The 20,493-nt window shown below is 37.2% G+C and overlaps 1 long non-coding RNA gene across 1 annotated transcript in view; it reads right to left on the bottom strand.

The window, feature by feature from the left end:
- Positions 1-19,948, bottom strand: part of LOC114037835 — a 40,180-nt gene extending 20,232 nt beyond the window's left edge. Inside the window, exons 1-2 of the long non-coding RNA XR_003568517.1 lie at positions 19,857-19,948; positions 18,812-18,871 (exon numbers count right to left, since the gene is read on the bottom strand). This is a non-coding gene — a long non-coding RNA (uncharacterized LOC114037835). The remainder of the gene's footprint in view (positions 1-18,811; positions 18,872-19,856) is intronic.
- Positions 19,949-20,493: the final 545 nt, after the last annotated feature.

Raw genomic sequence — 20,493 nt, 5'->3', positions numbered from 1 at the left:
ATAGATAGATAGATAGATAGATAGATAGATAGATAGATAGATAGATAGATAGATAGATAGATGTGTAGATAGATAGAGGGCACAGGTTGAGTTGAAGATGAAGGGGTGATATCTGGAGAATAAAATTAAGGGATGAGAGAGGATTATACTAAGAGAAGTAGAAAGGGAAAGGTAGAATGGGGTAAATTATCTCACAAAAAAAAAAACATAAGAAAAGGCTCTTACAGTGGAGGGGAACTGGGGAAGGTGAGAGCAAATAAGTGAATCTTATTCTCATAGGATTTGACTTAAGGAGGGTATAACATACACACTCAATTGGGTATGGAAATATGTCTTACCCTACAGGAAAATAGAAGGGGAAGGGGACAAGAGAGTAGGGGGATGATAGAGAGGAGGGCAGATTGGGAAAGGCAGTAATCAGAAGCAAATACTTCTGAGGAGGGACGGGGCCAAAAGAAAGAATAGAATAAATGGGGGGTGGGTGGGATAGGATTAAGGGAAATAGAGTTAGTTTTTCACAGCATGTCTACTATAGAAGTGTTTTGCATAACTGCACAAGTATAGCCTATATTGAGTTGCTTGCCTTTTCAAGGAAAGCAGACTAGGGGAAGAGGTATTCAGAATGCATGCCATCTTGGGGTGGGGGGAGGGGCGAGATGGGGTGAAAATTTGGAACTCAAAAATCTTGTGGAAGTAAATGTTCAAAACTAAAAATAAATAAATTAATAAAAACAAGGTAAATTTCTTGAGAACAAAGACTGATTTTTGTCTTTATGTCCCCAGAGCTTAGCACTATGTCAAGTACATAGTAGGCACTTAGTTAATGCTTGTGTGTTTGATTTTTAATTGAAATTCAATTCTTCCTCAGCTTCATGAGGTTCCTTTTCACAATTCAATTGTTTGGTCATTCAAAGACAGCCATTCTACAGTAATTTTATGTTTATCATATGGGGATGGGGAATGAATAGTGCCTTTCAGGAGAAAAAAAAGTCAAACAGGATACAACATGACATTCCTCCAAAGGAATAGAGAGTATGCTAAGGTTTCTGGAGTGTCAGAGGGCTTCAGGTTAAATACACTCACACAACCTACTTAAATCAGTCATGTCAGAGGGTCTTGAAATAGTGAAAGACAAGCACATAAAGTTTTAGGCTCTTTGAAGAATGACCTTAATCTGACATCTTATCCAATGCTTTACCATGCCACCTGAATGCTACATTAAAGCAAGGGTTTATTTGCATTTGTGGTTATAAAGTTCTTCACATACATGGTTTACGAGAGGAATAACCAGAGGGGGAAGGATTTTGAGATGGCAGGCTTCTCTTTCAACCTGTCAGTTCAAGAGAAGCTAGATCGTAATAGTTCTATCAAAAAAAATCCTTGGTCATGAATTTATATTAACTTTCTGATCAATTAAAAATTACCTGGAAGGAACCCTCTGTTCATACAGAAGAAGCTTGTGAAAAGACTGCTAGGAAACTACAAGTCATGTACTCTGGTTTTGACTAAATATAACTTTAGCTGTGTTACTTTGGACAAATCACTTAAGCATCCTGGGGTTTAGCTTTCTCATCTGGGTATAAACTTTTTTTTACCTTGCTGCTCTGACATTGGAAGGAGCCACCCATGCCTTATGTTTTCCCCTCAGATAATGCCCACAAAGTCAGGATTAGCTTCAATAGGAAATGACTTTAGATTCAGCCAGCAAGCCAGAGTTGGAAAGAGAAAAAAATATGACTGAGACAGAAGAATGGTGAATAAGGGAGCATGCCTAGTACCACCCACACTTTAACAACTGCCAGACAAGTGCTTATAAGGCTTTTGCTTGGATAACTTGAAGAATAAGTAATCTAGCTTATAATGGAAGATTAAATGTCATAGTCTAAGCTCAGGTAGGAGTTTAGCTAGTAGATGAAGAACAGAAAAACAAATAAATATCTTATTTTTTGAATGAGGAACAGAAATGGTTCCCAAAGTGGAGTGAGTTACTTCTAAACCTTATCCTTTTCTTCTCTGTTTTCCACTTCCACAAACTATAACTTCCAACCATTGTGCACCTCATTCACACCACAGTCATGGTCCATGGGAAATGGAGAGGATCAGATTATATCACAAAGATACTCTTGGGGAAGGAGCTTATGTAACTACCCATGATTTCTCTGTGTGCTGACAGAAGGTGAGGAAGTAGTGCCCACTCCACCACTTGGAATTATGAAGATAGGAAGGAAGGAAAGAAAAGAAGGAAAGAAGAAGGGAGAGAAGAAGAAAGGAAGGAGGGAGGGAGGGGACAAAAGGAGAAAAAGAAGAAGGGAAGGGAAAAAGAAAGGAAGGAAGGAAACAACAAAGAAAGAAAGACCCTAGACACTATGTTAGCACTGGATCTATAGGGACAAACGTCTCCCAAGCTCTAGTTAAATAAAAATTATGAATCACAAGGTGATATTATATAGAACATTTTCAACTTTAATGTCAAGAATGCATCTATTTTTGGTAAGGCTGAAAAGTGAGGTAGTTGTTCCTCTACATCCCCCCTGGGTGGGAAAGGGCATTTATGATAAAATTTTAATCTCCTTGGGTTACTTAGTATTTTTTTATTTATTGAGAGAACATTCAGGTATATCTCCCATTGGGGCCAATGCCCCCACGAAACAGCATTGTACAGATATTACTAATATTACTAGCCATAAAACTTTAGACACTAAAATATCTTTTTTTTTCTTTTCAAAGAAATGGCAGCAAATTGAACCCTTGGTAAACGAGGGTGAATGGAAAGTGAGGTCCATTAGTCAACTGGCCCAAAGAGTTCAAAAGTCAATGTGTATATAATGGAGAAGTATGTCAGGGTTTAGACTGAGGGATATAGGCACTTAAAGAGTCCCAGGAGGGATTCCCATATATCACTTGTAGGGGTTGTTTGTGGTAAAGAAAGACCTTTAAGTAGTAAACTTTTTTTTTCTTTCTGTAAAGTGGATTTTAAAACTTATTTATTTAACTAAAACTTTGGTGTTTTCTTTAAAACTTCCCCAGATTTCTCAAGCCCCTTCCCTTTCACAGATTTTCTGAGTATTTGTTTCTTTTTAGCTTAACCTTACTGCTAACTGGAATCACTCAAAACAGGAAAGAAGAATGAAGCAATCTGAAATAAAATCCTGAGTTTCCATGTAAATTAATTTGAGGTCAAAATGTATTCAAGAACTTATTAATTTGATAGCACATTAAACTTCCTCTTTCCTTTACACAGGGTATTGTAGGTTAATCATAATAGTAATTATTACTAACAATATTTATTAATAATAATAATTTCCTCTTGATCTATGGGCTTTAGCTCCATGAGACATAAATCCATTGAATGGTCAGCAAATATTTAAGTATATATTACTATTATACTAGCACTGTGCTAAGCACTAGAGAATAGAAGAAGTATATGAGGCATAGTTCCTGCTTACAGTTGAGAAGATGAGAAGTGTACTCATACAGCAATGAAGGCACAAGATGGTATTATTATTAACAGAATTATAGTAAGAAAATGCAATATATAATATCATAGAATATGGGGAAACCAGGTGGTGCAGTGAACAAAGTGCTGGGCGTGAAGTCAGAAAGACTCATCTTTCTGAGTTTAAATCTGGCCTCAGACACTTAGTAGCTGTGTGACCCTGTGCTAGTCATTTAACTCTTAATAAAGAGTATGTCTTTCAAAGATATAAGAAGAATATGAATACCAGTGTTTATCCTTAGCACTTGGGGGCCATGCTCTCCCCATACCACCTTGGTCCCAGGGAAGAGTGGGCTCAAATTTGACATGGTTTGCACATAGAATCAGTCTCACCAAGTTCACATCCAAATGCAGCATGGGCGTCAGATGAATTCAAGTCTCATCTATCTTGGATTGTTTCCCTAAGGTAATTTCTCACCTCACTGGATTCATACTGAACTATGTAATTACAAACCTGGAATAGACTCTGAGATAGCTATCTTCAGTATTCTGTCTCCTAAAAACAAGAAGACCAAATGCAAAAAGCAAAGCAGAAACCCATTCCCAGAGCACATTTCAGCCTCAGATGGGGAACACTCAAGATCTTTCTCCTAATAGCGTTGTCTGTCTTCTCTTACCAGAATGAAGTTAGAGAGGAAGTGTCAGACTAAGAGGGAAATGCTCTAGTGGACTAATGCCTTTTAAAAGGACCATAGTCTCCATAGTTCCATAGCTCCATAGTCAGTCAAAGAGGCTCCTTTTCACTATGTGTTTAATAGATTGGAACCAGTTACAGGATATTCGGGTCTGGTCCAAAGTCCATGTGAGGAGTACATCAGGTGAGCATCCTACACACATTCAGAAGGACTGGGCTTATTGACCAGTCCCACTTTACACAAGGAAGCACAAGGAAGGATTTGAATCTAAATTTTCCTGACTTCAAGACCAAAGTTATCTCTACTATGCTCAAGTGTCTTTTGCGTAGACAGTCTAATCAATTAAATAACACTTTTTTATTGTGTGCAGAACTTTGTCTTACACCCTGAGAGGATACAAAGTTTAGATAAGTTACCTTCCCTGCCTTTATATAGTAGAGTATGGAACTAGTGAAAGTGCTAAGAAAATTATGAAACATAATGATCCATACAGATATGTCCAATAAATTCAATCTAATTAAACAGATATTTGTGGAGTTGCAACAATGCACAAAACATTGTGCTAGGTGAATTATAAAAAAAAAAAAAACCAAAAAACTTTACTTACTTGCTCTATGACCACTTCTTTCTTTCTCAGTTTTCCCTCAGAATTTAATAAATGCAAGATTGTATCTTCATTGACCAGTGATGGCAGACAAAAAAAGTTAGAGAGGAAAAGAGGAAGAACAAGAGAAGACAGAAAGGGGAGAAGGAGAAGGTCATTTGCATTCATGAAATAAAAAATATATATAGTATTCATCCAAAATACCTTGATCCTGCAATGGATCTGTGATGTCATTGATGTGGATACTCCATCCAATGATATAAATTGTAACCCATCATCAAATCTACCAATAAGTATTGTCTGAATCTTCCTGATCCCATTTGGGGTTTTCTTGGCAAAGATATTGGAGTGGTTTGCCATATCATTTTCCAGTTCATTTTATAGATGAGGAGACTGAGGCAATCAAGGTTAAGTGACTTGCCCAGGGTCACAATGCTAGTAAGTATTTGAGGTTGGATTTGAACTTGGGAAGTTAGCTGACTTGGGAAGCAGTTAGCAGACTTCAGGGCCAGCACTGTATCCACTGTGCCACCTAGATGCCCTATGTGCTAAGCTTTCATTTAAAAAGCCCCTTAGTTTCATTGCTTCCTACGTAGTCACCTTTATTTTTTTTTGCATTCCTAGATTCTATCTACAGAATTTCCTTGAATCAGTTTCTTTTTTTTTTCTGGGTACTTGGCCTACAGTTCATTGACCTTTCATGGATACTAAGGAAGCACATGATAAGTTAATTTTTTTTTTTAACCACAGGACCAGTTGATCTTTTTTTTTCACAATAGCGTAGCTCTCTGCTGACCATCTTAATCACTTCTCATAGGGAAGAATTACCTTCTTCTTTTATTCTGCTTACAGCCACCTTGCACCTTCTGGTGACCTTCAGCTTTAATTCTTTGGAAACTATAATATCCCATATCCCACACAGAATCTCTGGAAGGACATTGATGGTAAAGAGATATGTATTTGCTTCAGGTAGATGCTTGGGATCATAAAAAGCACTGGAAAGTTTCTTCAAGGCAATCTAGGTTTCTCACCTCCTGTTCAACTTCAAATCTAGCTCATAGTGTATTCTCCACATAAATCCTATATCTATCTACTATTCATACACACATACATATATACACATATACACACATATATATTTATACACATGTATATGTACATATATATGTGTATATATATGTGTGTGTGTGTGTGTATGTGTGTATAAGTATATGTATGTATAATATCCATATTGGACCAAATTTGTTGGTTGTCTGTCCATAATTAATCCAAATAAAGTAAATGACTTTAGGACTATTTTTTTGACTAGGCAATGGGGTTAAGTGACTTGCTCAGGGTCACACAGCTAGTAAGTGTTATATGTCTGAGGCCCGATTTGAGCTCAGGTCCTCCTGACTCCAGGGCTGGTGCTCTATCCACTGTGTCACCTAGCTGCCCCAAAACTGTTCTTTTAAATATAGCCCGTAGCCCATTGCCTTGCACATAGTAAGAATTTAAAATATATTTTTGTCCAATTGAAGTTTTCAAAAGATAGTTCCCATGCCTGATTTCTTTTCTGAATGTTAATCTTTCATGGACAAATGTTTTTTAAAATTGCTTTTATAAAAAAAGATGTCTTCTGATGCCATAATAATACTTTTACAACATACAAGTTCCAATATGAAAATGCCATTCATAATTGTATAAATTTTAGGCTTTTGCAGTGTCTGCTGCCTGTTGTTACTGACATCACAGGGTTGGAATGTGTCTGCCCCTGCTCTACAGTAAGGAATTATAATTTAAATCTTGAAACCAGATGAGGTGTGAGAAAACTACTATACTTCTAATGGGACCAGAGACTGTCTTTGTAAAATATGCTATTTATATTAAAGATATTTTATGATCATTTAAAGTTAAAGTCAAGTGTAAATTTACCTAACATGAGAAACTACAGCTGTGAAAAGTCTACTCTCTCCGTTTTAATTTTAATTCCACACCAGGACCTTAACTATGTTGTATTATTTGTCTGAGTTTTGTATATCCATTTTTTTATCAGTCAAAAATATTCATGCATGTATTCTTAAACAAGGTAATAGTGAAAATAAGAACTAATAGTGGAATGATGGTGTGCTCTTCCATATACAATGGGGCTGATACTACTCCATTTTGACTTACAGTGTTCTCAATATTCTAAAATGTCCTGGACCTAAAATCAGGAGGGCTGGATCAGAGGCTAGTGACAATTCTTACTAATTATGTAACTTACGGGAATGTTATTTCACATTTCTGGCCCTCCATTTCCTATGTGGGAGTGTAATGTGCAATAAGGTCATTGGAATAAATGCTCTTTAACATTCTCCTCAGATCAAAACCCTACAATCATTTTCAGTATTTAGCTGAGGCAGATTGACAGCCCTGGCAAACTCATGAAGAAGAAAGAGGAGGAGGAGGAGAAGAAGAAAAAATGACTTGATTTGGAGGTGCCAGACTGATAATTTCAATTTAAAAATTCTACAAACATCAGGTGCTTACTACATGGTGGGCACTAGGGATATAAAGAGAGAAATAAAACAACTTATTCCCTCAAGGATTTGGACTTGTAGTCCAGTGGGAGAAGAGAACATATGCACCTGTGTGACCTTGGGAAAATCTCTTCATCCATTTTCCTCCTTTGTAAAAATTAGAGGGTTAGGCTATATAACCTTTAATAACCTTTAGATAACATGGAACACATGTAGCATCTCACAGGGTTGATGTGAAAGTCAAATGAAATAATAGTCTCTGAAACATAGTAGAAACTTAATAAACGTGTATTCCCTTCGCTTTCTTCCTTGCATGACCCAGTTGTATGGATGAACACAGGGATTGATAGAATTCCATTGGCATTAGGAATAATTCTGCTGAAACAGTCATTCTGGCCATCACTGCCACTGTCCTCCCATCTCCTTTTAAGACATGAGGTCTAGGAAGACTACACTATTCCAAAAGGTGACTGATAATTTTCAAGGTCACACTCCTAGAAGAAGCTGGCTCCGTTTTCAGTCTTTCCTTCTTTCCAACTAATTAACTTCTTGTCCCCTGTTGTTCTGGCTTCTGACCCTGTCACTCAATGGAAGCTATTGTTTCCTGGGTTACCAACTGTCTATAAATAATTAAATCCAATTGCCTTTTCTCAGTCTTCATCCTTCTTGACTCTGTATTATCTGAAACTATTGATCACACTCTTTTCTTACATATCTTCACCTTTCCAGGTTTTTGTGACATGGTTTATTCCTTGTGCTACTCAATATTCTATGCTGGGTCATTATCTGTACCCTAGTCTCTAAGAGTGGGTGTACTCCCTGGATCACAAGTCCTCTTTTCCTCCTTTCCTATATTCCTCTTACTATTCTCATAATTTCGCGTGGGTTATAGTAGCATGTCTAGGCAGATGGCTCTGAAATTTACATACCTAGTCCTTATCCATCTTGAGTTGGACATTTTTGCTTAAATCTCCCAGAGATATCTTAAATTCAACACATTCAGAACTGACATCATTATCTTCCTCCTAAACTTACACCTTTTCCTAATATCTTTATTTTTATCAGAGTCATTACCCATATTCCAATTAATACTCTTTACTATCTCAGATATCAAGAGGTAGATGTGAGAAAAAAGAATAGTTTGAACAAGAAATCTATTCCAAGGCATTTAAATGAGAGACAAGATCATGAATGAGGAAGAGCAAAAAAAGGCCACTTTGCTTGGAATAAAGTAAGTAAAGGGGAGTAATGTGAAATTAATCTTCCCTAATATATTCCTCTTTTCTCCTATTTCAATCAAGAAATCAGAACAAAGTCATAAACTTTTGGATTTATATTTTTTTAACTCATTATGTACCCTTGTAGACATTGATATTCTGAAGGGACATTTGTCTCTTCTTTTTCTCTTGCAATATAAGAACCTGATCATCATGTATCTCCTTTGAGTTACCCTGAGGATTTTATCTTTCTCTTGTCTCCTCTGTATGTACCTCAAAATTTCTACCCAGCTGTCATCTTTTCAAGGAATTCTTGAAAATCCTTAATCCTGGGGGCAGAGCCAAGATGGTGGACTAAAAGCAGTGACTTGCTTGAGCTTTCCTCCAAACCCCTCCAAATACCTGTAAAAAGTGGCTCTAAACAAATTCCAAAGCAGCAGAACCCACAAAAAGACAGGGTGAAACAAGTTTCCAACCCAATACAACCTGGATGGTTGATTGCAAAAGTCTATCATGCCAGGCTGGGAGAGAAATGCAGTTTAGCATGGGTGTGTAGGCAAAACAGGCCTCAGTGAACCTGGATCAGGCCTCAGAGAACTGAATCATGGTCAGCTGTGGTTGTTTCCAAACTTCTCAACCCATGAACTCCAAAGAGAACTTAGAAGGTCAGTAGGAAAAGTCTGTGCCCTTGATGAGAGAGAAGCAAAGTCCCAACCACAGTCCCAGCACAATCTCGGGGTGGCTGCTGGTTCCGGAACTTCAGGCCCACAGACTGAGAGGGAATCAAGTGGCTGATAAGAGGGGATTGCAGGGATCTCTTTGTTGATGCTGAGACAGGATTCTCTTGCTTTGCCCTGCTTTCATCTGGGTCAGAGTTCTGGGTGGTGGTCCTGGGTAAGGAGGAGTGCTGGCATGGTGGAGTTTGTGGGGGTATTGGAGAGAGAATCTGCCTCACAGTTCCAAGGCAGAAAAAAGTGCTTGTGGTCACTCATAGACCAGAGCACAGGCCAGAAAATGAGTAAACACCTTGCCCTTGATCGTGCCACCTTGGAAGAACTGAACATTTACAGGTCCCTAGAACAATCTCTGAAAATAGCTGCACAAAACCCACAAAGCTTGGGACAATACATTCTTCACACTGGAAGCAGACCCCTACCTTAACAAAGAGTTTATAACTCAAGCAATTGCCTGGGATCATGAGCAAACAGCACAAAAAAAGTCAGATCATTAGAATCTTTCTTTGGTAACAAAGAAGATCAAAACATACAACCAAAAGAAGACAACAAAGTCAAAGCTCCTACATCCAAAGCCTCCAAAAAAAATATGAATTAGTCCCAGGCCATGGAAGAGTTCAAAAAGGATTTTGAGAAGCAAGTAAGAGAAGTAGAGGAAAAACTGGGAAGAGAAATGAGAGTGAGACAATAAAATCATGAAAAATAAGTCAACAACTTGCTAAAGGAGACCCAAAAAAATACAGAAGAAATTAAAAACTTAAAGAATAGACTAATCCAAATGGCAAAAGAGGTCCAAAAAGCCAATGAGGAGAAGAATGCCCTAAAAAGCAGAATTGGTCAGATGAAAAAGGAAGTCCAAAGGCTCACTGAAGAAAATACTTCCTTAAAAATTAAAATGGAGCAAATGGAAGCTAATGACTTTATGAGAAATCAAGACATTGTAAAACAAAACCAAAAGAATGAAAAAAAAAAGAAGGCAATGTGAAATATCTCATTGGAAAAACAACTGACCTGGAAAATAGATCCAGGAGAGAGAATTTAAAAATTATTGGACTATCTGAAAGCCATGATCAAAAAAGGAGCCTAGACATCATCTTCCAAGAAATGATCAAGGAAAACTTCCCTGATATTTTAGAACCAGAAGGCAAAATAGAAATTGAAAGAATCCACCAATCTCCTCCTGAAAGAGATCCCCAAAGGAAAACTCCTAAGAATATTGTAGCCAAATTCCAGAGTTCCTAGGTCAAGGAGAAAATATTGCAAGCAGCCAGAAAGAAACAATTCAAGTATTGTGGCAACACAATCAGGATAACACAAGATTTAGCAGCTTCTACATTAAGGCACCACAGGGCATGGAATATAATATTCCGGAGGGCAAAGAAGATAAGATTACAACCAAGAATCACCTACTCAGCAAAACTGAGCATAATCCTTCAGGGGAAAAAATGGTCATTCAGTGAAATAGAGGACTTTCAAGCATTCTTGATGAAAAGACCAGAGTTGAATAGAAAATTTGACCTTCAAATACAAGACTCAAGTGGAACATGAAGAGGTAAACAGGAAAGAGAAATCATAAGAGACTTATTAAGGTTGAATTGTTTACATTCCTGCATGGTAAGATGATATTTGTAAATCATGAGACCTTTTTCAGTATCAGGGTAGTTGGAGGGAAAAATTATATAGCTAGATAGAAGATAGATAGAAAGATAGATAGATAGATAGATAGATAGATAGATAGATAGATAGATAGATAGATAGACAGATAGATAGATGGTACAGAGTGAGTTGAAGATGAAGGGATGCTATCTCAAGAATAAAATTAAGGGGTGAGAAAGGATTATACTGGGAGAAGGAGAAAGGGAGAGCCAGAATGGGGTAAGTTATCTCACATAAAACAGAGAAGAAAAGGCTTTTACAGTGGAGGGGAAATGGGGGAAGGGAGGGAATGACTGAATCTTATCCTCATTAAATTTGGCTTAAGGAGAGAATAACATACACACTCAATTGGGTATGGAAATCTATCTTACCCTACAGGAAAATAGGGAGGGAGAAGGAGACAAGAGAACAGGGGGATGATAGAGGGGATGGCAGATTGGGGGAGGGGGTAATCAGAAGCAAACACTTCTAAGGAGGGACAGAGTAAAAGAGAGAATAGAATAAATGGGGGGGATAGGATGAAGGGAAATATAGTTAGTTTTTCAGAACACGACTATTATGGACATTTTTTGCATGACTACACATCCATAACCTCTATGGAGTTGCTTGCCTTCTGAATGATGGTGGGTGGGAAGGGAGAAGGAAGAAAATTTGGAAGCCAAAGTTTTAAAAACAAATGTTAAAAATTGTTTTCACATGCAACTGGAAAATAAAATATACAGGCAACGAGGTACAGAAATCTATCCTGCCCTATAGGAAAATAGAAGGGGAAGGGGATAAAGAAGGGGGAAAGATAGAAGGGATGGCAGATTAGGGGAAGGGGTATTCTGAATGCATGCCTTTTAGGGTGGGGGGAAGGATGAAATGGGAAGAAAATTTAGAACTCAAAATCTTGTGGAAGTGAATGTTGAAAACTAAAAGTAAATAAAGTAATTAATTAAAGAAAGAAAATCCTCAATTCTACAAAATGCTTATAGTGTTTTTCTATGTACAATTATAACAAAATTTTCAAGATGTTAATCTTTGTTGTAATCTTTTTGTTTTGTCTTCTGGAATATAGTATTTTACTATATTTCCTTTGCACTAGCTGCAAGGTAATCTTAGGTGATCTTGTCTGTGGTTCTTTATTTGAACTCTTTGTTTCTGAATGCTTGTAGTATTTTTTTTTAATTTGTCCTGGATTGACTCTAGATTTTGGTTAAGACATTCATAGGTGTTTTCAATTTGTGGGTAATTTAAGAAGGAAAGTAATGAATTCTTTCTATTTTAAATTTTCCCTTTTGTTCTAATACATCTAAGAGATTTTCTTTTATGATCCCATGAAATATGATATCCAAGTTTTATGTTTGGTTATGTTTTTCAGGAAATATGATGATTCTTAAATTAGATCTCCTCATCTTGGTTTTCAAGTCAGTTGTTTTTGTTAGTGGATACTTCACATATTTTAAGGTTTTAGCCTTTTGAATTTGTTCTAACATTTCTTGTTTTCTCACTGAATCATTAGGTTTTATTTACTCCATTCAGTTTTTCACGGAGTCTACCACTTTGTCATGTTTTCTATCTTCTAGTCTAGGCCATTTATTCTCCTTCTAAATTTTTCTTTAATAGCTCTCATTTCAATTTTTGTTCCTTCTTGTCTTCAAGACAAGAGAAGAGACACAAGAGAGAAATAAAACAACTTATCCCCTCAAGGATTTGAACTTATAGTCCAGTGGGAGAAGAAAATACAGGCACCTGTGTGACCTTGGAAAATCTCTTCATCCACTTTTCTCCTTTGTGAAAATTAAAGTGTTAGGCTAGACAACCTTTAATAACCTTTAGATAACATGTAGCACACCTCACATGGTTGAAGTCCATTCCAACTTACTTTGTAGTTACTTTCCTTTCCTGGGTTTACCTCTTGAATTTTTCTTAAGACATATTATTTCTCCATTATATTCAGAGCCATATTCAGTTTTCTCATGTTTCTAGCTTCAGTGCCTAGATAAAGTTCTTCCCCTTCCAGTATTCTTCAACACCACCCCTAGATACTTTGCCCTTTGTAGTCTGAATGCCACTGATACTATACTGCCACAGATCTAGATCAGGTTGCTGCTGTCAGACCCCTATCTCTGGCTGTGTTCTCCATTTTATGTTGTCCCAATGTGGGTATTGGTATAAGGTTCCCTTCGGTTTAAGTATATAGCACCCATGAATTTACTATATAAGAAGAAGAGAGGGACACTCTTGGGGTGATACTAACTTTTTCCTTTCAGTTTTAGATTTGAGAATTTCAGGGAGACCTTGAATGGTTTTGCTGGCCCTAGTTTCTTTTTATATGTTCTTGGTCATGTGTATGGTTTTGGTAAATAATCAATTAATGCAGTAGGCTTTTATACTATCCAAAGGGGCATATTAGACTGACCTGATGTGAACCAGATAGGAGCTGGCTTTTTTAATGAAATAAAACAATGGAGTCTCCAGAAAACTCCAACCACTTTTCATGAGTCCACTTTTCCAATTCTGTCCATTTAGGACTAACTCATTAGCCAGATGTGCCTCTCAGAACTATTTTTGTGGCTTCAGTATGTTATTCATGAGCACTGTGAACAACCTTGCCCTTTTGATGGGTTGCTGATTCATCAGTTTGCCCACCACATCAATAGTAATTTCTAGCACCAAATTCATCTTCCAATTTTGTAAGACTTGTTGTATTAATGCTACCAAAATAGAATGGCTCAATCCAATAAATGGAACCTAGATCAAAGCAAGATCATAAGCAAATGGTAAGAAACAACCATAGTCCCATTTGGTTCCTCCTCTATTTTTTACAATTATTGCAAGATGTCTCAAACTATTATGCAGCTGGATTCTATTTCCTGACTGACTAATTGACCCATCCTCTGCACCTATGAAACTTACAGAAAGTGTCTCCAAAGCTTCCAACACAAAATAAGAAAGGCAAAGATAAGGTAACAATATCTGACACTGATATAGCCCTACTCAACAAAGCCTTCTCTAAACACTATAGTACTCTTTGTATAAAAGTTGCCAGACTGGGAATCAGGCAAGACTTGGGTTTAAACCATATCTCAGATGTATGCTAATGGGCAAGTTGCTTAACTTCTCTGAACTTCTGTTTGCTCATCTGTACAAAAGAAATCATGATATTTGTAGTGCTTACCTCACCGGGTTGTTGTGAAGAACAAATGAAGAAATCTATATCAAGCACCTTCCAAGACTTAAAGTGTTAAACCAATGTCACATAGCATTGGACTCAACCCTCATGCAATTTAACTACTGGGTTATAAGATGTGAAAATTCCAGGGCATAAATATTTCACTTTTGTAATCAATTTCCCTAAGTTGGGTGGGGAATCTTATTGCTTAAGCACAGCATTAACCTTTTGGGCTCTGGATCTCATTGTGAGTATTTAATTCTGCTGCTCTTTTGTAGTCCTCTTCTGCTGTTCATGTGTTTTTACTAGCCAAATATGGATTACAAAATTCTAGCAGTACATTTTAAGAATGATTCCAAATCTGGCATTCAGAGGATTTTCCCTGTTGACACACACACAGATTGTATTAATGCACTGGAAGAAAGATCAAATGTAGCCAAGACTACAACTACACAAGCATACTTATGGAAAAACCTGAGATACGTGGCTGCCCACTGTGCATGCAAGCTCATGGATATGTGCTTCTTTTACATACTTCCCAAGGGTCTTATGAACTAAAGATCTTTTAGGTTTGGCAATAGTGAATCTTGGCACTTTGAACTCAACAATTCACCGTCTCACAGGTCTCATAAGAAAGCACAACAGCTATAATAGGTGAAGCCTCTTTAAACCAGTGGAGAAACTTTTAAAATTAAAATTCCAATTCAAATTTATAGTCCATTTCTTTCAGGATCTTCTCTACAAATGTTATTCAGAGAAGACACTGTTCTCTCTGCCATATCAGTAGGCTTTTCAAGTGAAATGGCCCTGGAAGAGGACTGATAAATGTTAAAATTAAAATCACAATTAATTAGGTACCCTATTAGTATATGTTCTTGCCAAGGACTAGTCAGGGTATATAGGGATTTTATTGCAGTAGTTCTTTAGGGTAGAGATTCTTTTCATTTATGTCTTTATATCTACCAAACCTGATATAGTGTCTGACACATGGTAGGTACTTAATAAATGCTTGATGAATTGACTTGCATTATCTTTTTGGTCAGAGCCAAAGAGCCAGAGGTTGGACATTTGTCTGATTCTTATAAACTCTACATTGTTCTGCCATTAGTGACCTATGGAGGAGACCTTGGTGACTTCTATGACCTTCTTTCTGTGCCCTACAATACTCAGATTTCCTTACAGTCAAGTTGAAAGTTACTGAAAGCTCATCTACCACTAATAAGGAAGAAAGTTCTTGATTCTGGTAACCATAGTTATCATTGTCTTTTCCCATCTTAAGCTTGTTCTCTTCCATCTTACCTCCAGGTAAGGGCACATAGCCTTTAAAAGCTACTTGTTCATGGGAGATGAAGGACTACAGCACCATGAATCTGAAATCCTGTCATATACTTCCTATTTTTAAAAGACTGCCTTCTAAATGGGGCAGCTAGTCTGTTTCCTGAAATTATATCCTTCTTTGCCACATAAATGAGTACAGTTTTGTATCTCAGGGGTAGAAGCATGATTCCACACACCTTAACATGTAAGTAGCAACTGTACAGATAACATATAAACCATGGGCAAAGCACATATAGGAAAAGGATACAAAAGTAGTGATAAAGGGGGAATAGCACTCCTAGACCTCAAACCATATTATAAAGTCACAGTTATCAAATTCAGCTGGTTTTGGTTAAAAATAGAGAGATACATAAATGGACAGACTAGAAAGGGCAGAAAAGAAACAACAGAATTTAATAACAGTGTTTGATGAAGTAGAAAAAATAAATTACTTAGGAAAAATAAAAACTCCTTGTTTGATAAAAACTACTCGGAAAATTTAAAAGCAGTCTGGCAGAAATTAGGTTTAGATCAACATCTTACATCATATTCCACAATATATTCAAATGGATATGTGACATTAATATTAAAGATCATGCTATTAAAATATTAGAAGAGAAGCAGATCATATGCATCCCACAGCTATGAGTAGATGTATCCTTAACCAAAGAAGAGATAGAGGCAGATACAAAATATAAAGTAGATAACTTTGATTGCATGAAACTAAAAAGCTTCTGCAGAGACAAAATTAATACATTTAGGATAAGATAAGAAAAGGTTGAATGGGGAAAAAATCTTCATATAAAATTTCTCTAATAAGGACTTGGCATCTTAGATAATAAATATTTATAAGATTAATAGCCATTCCCCAAAAGTTAAGTGGTCAAATGACATGAACAGTTCTCAAAAGAACTGCAAAGTATTCACAAGCCAAATGAAAGAATGTTCCATATCATTAATAATAAAAGAAATATAAATCAAAATAATGTGAGATTTCACCTCATATCCTGCAAATTAGCAAAGATGACAAAAATGGCAATAGTCAATGTTAAAAGATTTGTGGAATGATAAGAACACCAATATATTTTGGTGGAGCTATGAAATGACAATGATTTTGGAAAGCAATTTGGACTTATGTAAATAGAGTGACTAAAATGTCTATATCATTTGTTCTACAGACCCTATTACTGGACTCAATCTCCAAAGAAGTCATTGATAAGAAGAAAGTCCCCATATACACCACAATATTTGTAGCTGCATTTGTTGTGGTAGAAAAGAATTGGAAACAAAGTAGATGTTTAATGATTAGGGAATGGCTAAACCAATTATGGCATATGAAGGTAATGGAAGATTACTGTGCTATAAAAAGTGATGTATATCATGAATACAGAGAATGATGGAAGAATCTATGTGAACTGGTGCAAGTGAAGCAAACAAAACTCCAAAAAGTCAATATACCCACTGATTACAAAAATGTAAATGGAGAAAACACTAAAAACTAAAAAAAAATCAATAGTAAATGTAACAAAATTATAAATGTCAAACATGACTTGAAAGATGAGATATGAGAGGACATTCCCAATTCACCCTTTTGGTGGAGGTTGGAGATCCACAGGTGCTGTACATTGTACATGTTTTCAGACTTTTTTCAGTATTTTGATCAGTTGTGCTTATTTTTTCCTCTTAATTTTTTTAAACTTTTTTTTCTTATATGAGGCAGTTGGGGTTAAGTGACTTGCCCAGAGTCACACAGCTAGTGAGTGTTATGTTTCTGAGGTTGCATTTTAACTCAGGTCCTCCTGACTCCAGGGCCAGTGCTCTATCCACTGCACCACCTAGCTGCCCCATTTTTTTTTAAACTTTTAAAAAATGTATTTTTTATTTGGGATGACGCTCTGAAAGGGGGGAGGAGGGATATGCTGGGGAAAACTTGTTGAACAGTTGTTCAGTCATGTAAGACTCTTCATGATCCTATAGAGCAGAGCAAGCCATTACTGTCCATGGTGTTTTCTTGATAAAAATACTGGATGGGGTTTTCCATTTCCTTCTCCAGTGTTTTAAGGCAAACAGAGGTTAAGTGATTTGCCCAGAGTCACTCAGCTAGCTAGTAAGTATCTGAGGGTTAGAGTTAGAATTCAGATCTTCCAGACTCCAGGCCCAGAATTCTATTCACTGATCTACCTAGCTTCCAAAAGACATCAACAAAAATTTAATTTAATTCAAAGATAAGAAAAAGGACACAAGGAAACATGAGTTTTTCAGGACTTCACAAGACCCAAGCAGTTAGTACTAACACTGCTTTCTTCTCAGGAGGACAATAGGAGGTGAAGCTGTTTTCAAACACAATAAACATATATTTTCAAACAATTATGCATCTCTGAATGCAATTAAGAGTAAGCTGGATTAGGGTACAAATAAGATTGGTGGAACTCCTTTCTTCTGAGGGATTATGCTTGTAAACTCATCAGTCAATTTCTGCCAATATTTTCTCCCTCTTTCCTCTGCAGGAATGGTCCACTTTGGACCAAGTGAATCAGAAGAATTTGGATAATGGAAAAGAGAAAGTGCATTCTAGGTCAGAGGCACAGCATAAATTTAAGGGGGGAAAATCTCTTACATGTTTGTTTCATGAGAAAAAAGAATACACTACTCTAATATGGATATTAACCCTAAAATAAAATAAAAGACTCCACATAAATTGAAATTTAAAATTGGAAGTGATTTTGTATACCTTCCAAACTCCTAATACCTAGAACATGTCTATTATTCTCCAAGGTTCTGTCCTAGTTACCTTCTCTTCTCTATATACTCTTTCTCTCAGTAACCTCATCAGCTCCCATGGGTTTAACTGTCATTTTCATGCAGATGTCTTACTTAGTTCCTTTCTTTCCCCTGAGCTTTAGTCCTTCATCACCTAATGCTTAATGATTCTTTCAATCTGGCTTTTCCAAACACATCTCAAACTTAATACATCCAAGGCTAACCTCAGTAATTTTTCCTCCAAGCCTGACCCTCTCCCAAACTTCCCCATTTCTTTCAAAAGCACCACCTTCTCTCCAGTCTCCCAGGATCTTGTACTCTGCATTTTCTTTGATTCTACACTCTCCCTTTACTCTACCTATCTAATCAGTTTTCACATTTTGCTATTTCTGCCTTGATTTCTTGCATATAACTCCTCTCTACTCACAGAACTATTACCTTAATTTATGCCTTTCTTGTCCCTTGCTTAGATTATTGCAACAACCTCCTAATTGATCTCCTTGGCAAGTCTTTCTCCATTCCATCCATTCTACACACAACTGCCAATTAAGGATAGCTGCAATTTCTCCAATTAGAATAAACTAAAATATGAATCATACAGATCTTCCTCATGAATTTGCTGCTATTGTCATTGTTAAAATTAAACAATTTATTATGTTACGGGAACTTTAAAGAATGTCCTGATTACTTAATATGGAGGCACGCTCCTCCTGGGAGAAGACATTCAGCATTACCTTGCCATGTGGGTAGGTGCAGCCTCTTTTGTTTGGTTGGGCAGCCAGGACAAGTTGCATCTTTAAAAAAAAAAAAAAAAAACTTCTATTCATTTCCAACTGGTTTCAGAGAGAGTAAAGGTCACAATTCACCCACAATGTGGGAACCATGAACTCACTGAGTTAGGGAAAAAGACTACCTTTTCACTCTCTCCCCCTTTCCCTGGGAATTGTGTTTTTGCTTTGTTTCTGGTATCATTTTTGGTTCCAGGTTCACGTGGTGCAGTCTTTACTGGACCTGATAGTTGGAGCTATGACAACTTTAAGTTAAAACTGCATGAAGACTTTTGGGAACCCTGTTTTATGGCACAGTGACCTAAAAAGGGTCTTGGGAAAATCATGTAATCTATCTTTCTAATTTTATAGACAAGAAAGCTGAGACCCAAATTAGGAATATGGTTTGCCCCAAGTCACATATCTAGTAGCACAATTTGGGTATCAATACAATTTTCTGATTGCGAGCCATTATAAAGCAGTTGGTACAGGCAAAAGCAATTGGTTTTGAATGACAAAATTGGTCACCTTCTCCAGCCTTTTGACCTGGCTCCTAGATTACCTGGGGTATAATTCTACCTGCTCCTGCTTTCTGTGAAAAAACTTACTGATGACTGACCTGATACAGAAACAACACTTATCATAAGGTTGAGACGTTAGGGATGACCTTGAATTTTATGATCCCCTACTTGCTTCAGGACTCTTTACCCAATGAAACTCTGACTCATCTCTTTCCTCTTTTTCCCACCTCCTTTTACTTTTGCCATAGTAGAACACCTCTCCTTCACCTTAGCCCCCTCATTTACTCATTCCCATCTAGTCAACCTTAATAGCTTAACCCCAAAGTCACACTTCTCTGCTCTCCTTTGAATACCTTCTCTATATTGGTGATCTTCCTCTTTTCTAAAAACTCTTCCTCTCGCTCTCTTTATCTTTTCTCATTTATTGCTCCCTCCAGACAACACTGTATCCCTGGCCCCATTTCCAGTACTGATTGTACTTGATCTCCTACCTCTTAATTCACTGTCCGTAGAGAGTCAGAATGGCCCTCGCTTCACATTGCTACTTCTAGGCACTCCCTCTGTTGCCACCTCTCAGTGTACTCTACTCCTTTGAGTTTGATATTATAGAAATTTATTAGGGGCAGAGCAAAGATGATGGAAAGAAGCCAGGAAGTTGCCTGAGCTCTCACCAGTTTCCCTTAGAAATAGTGATAAGCCTTTAAATAGATTCTGGAGCAACAGAACCCACAAAAAGACAGAATGAAACTATTTTCCAGCTTAATATTACTTTGAAGGACTTCAGGAAAGGCCTGTCTCACTTAGATAAAAGGGGAGGGCAACCCAGCACAGACGGTGTCTAGGTTCTTAGCTACCCACAACTGAGGCCCCAAGGCCCTGATTCAGAAGGCTAGTGGCACAGCAGGCCAGCTGGGAGGCCTCTGGCCCCAGTACCCTGGCACAATAAGTGCAACTAGTTCAGGCCTTCCCCCAGTATGGTAGACCTTCCCCCAAGCTACAAGCCCCATTGGGCCCCTTGGCCCCAACAAAAGATTCTTGTGACAGTGTCCCCTGTGCCCAGGAGCAGAGCTCAACTCAAAAAGTCACAAAATAGGTTTTGAAATTAGCAAAAAAAGAAAAAAAAAGAAA

The sequence above is a fragment of the Vombatus ursinus genome, unplaced genomic scaffold (genome assembly GCF_900497805.2).
Source record: "Vombatus ursinus unplaced genomic scaffold, bare-nosed wombat genome assembly UNPS02010639.1, whole genome shotgun sequence".
NCBI lineage: Eukaryota > Metazoa > Chordata > Mammalia > Diprotodontia > Vombatidae > Vombatus > Vombatus ursinus.
Note: the sequence above shows the minus strand (reverse complement) of the source record. Positions and strands in the feature narration are given on the sequence as shown.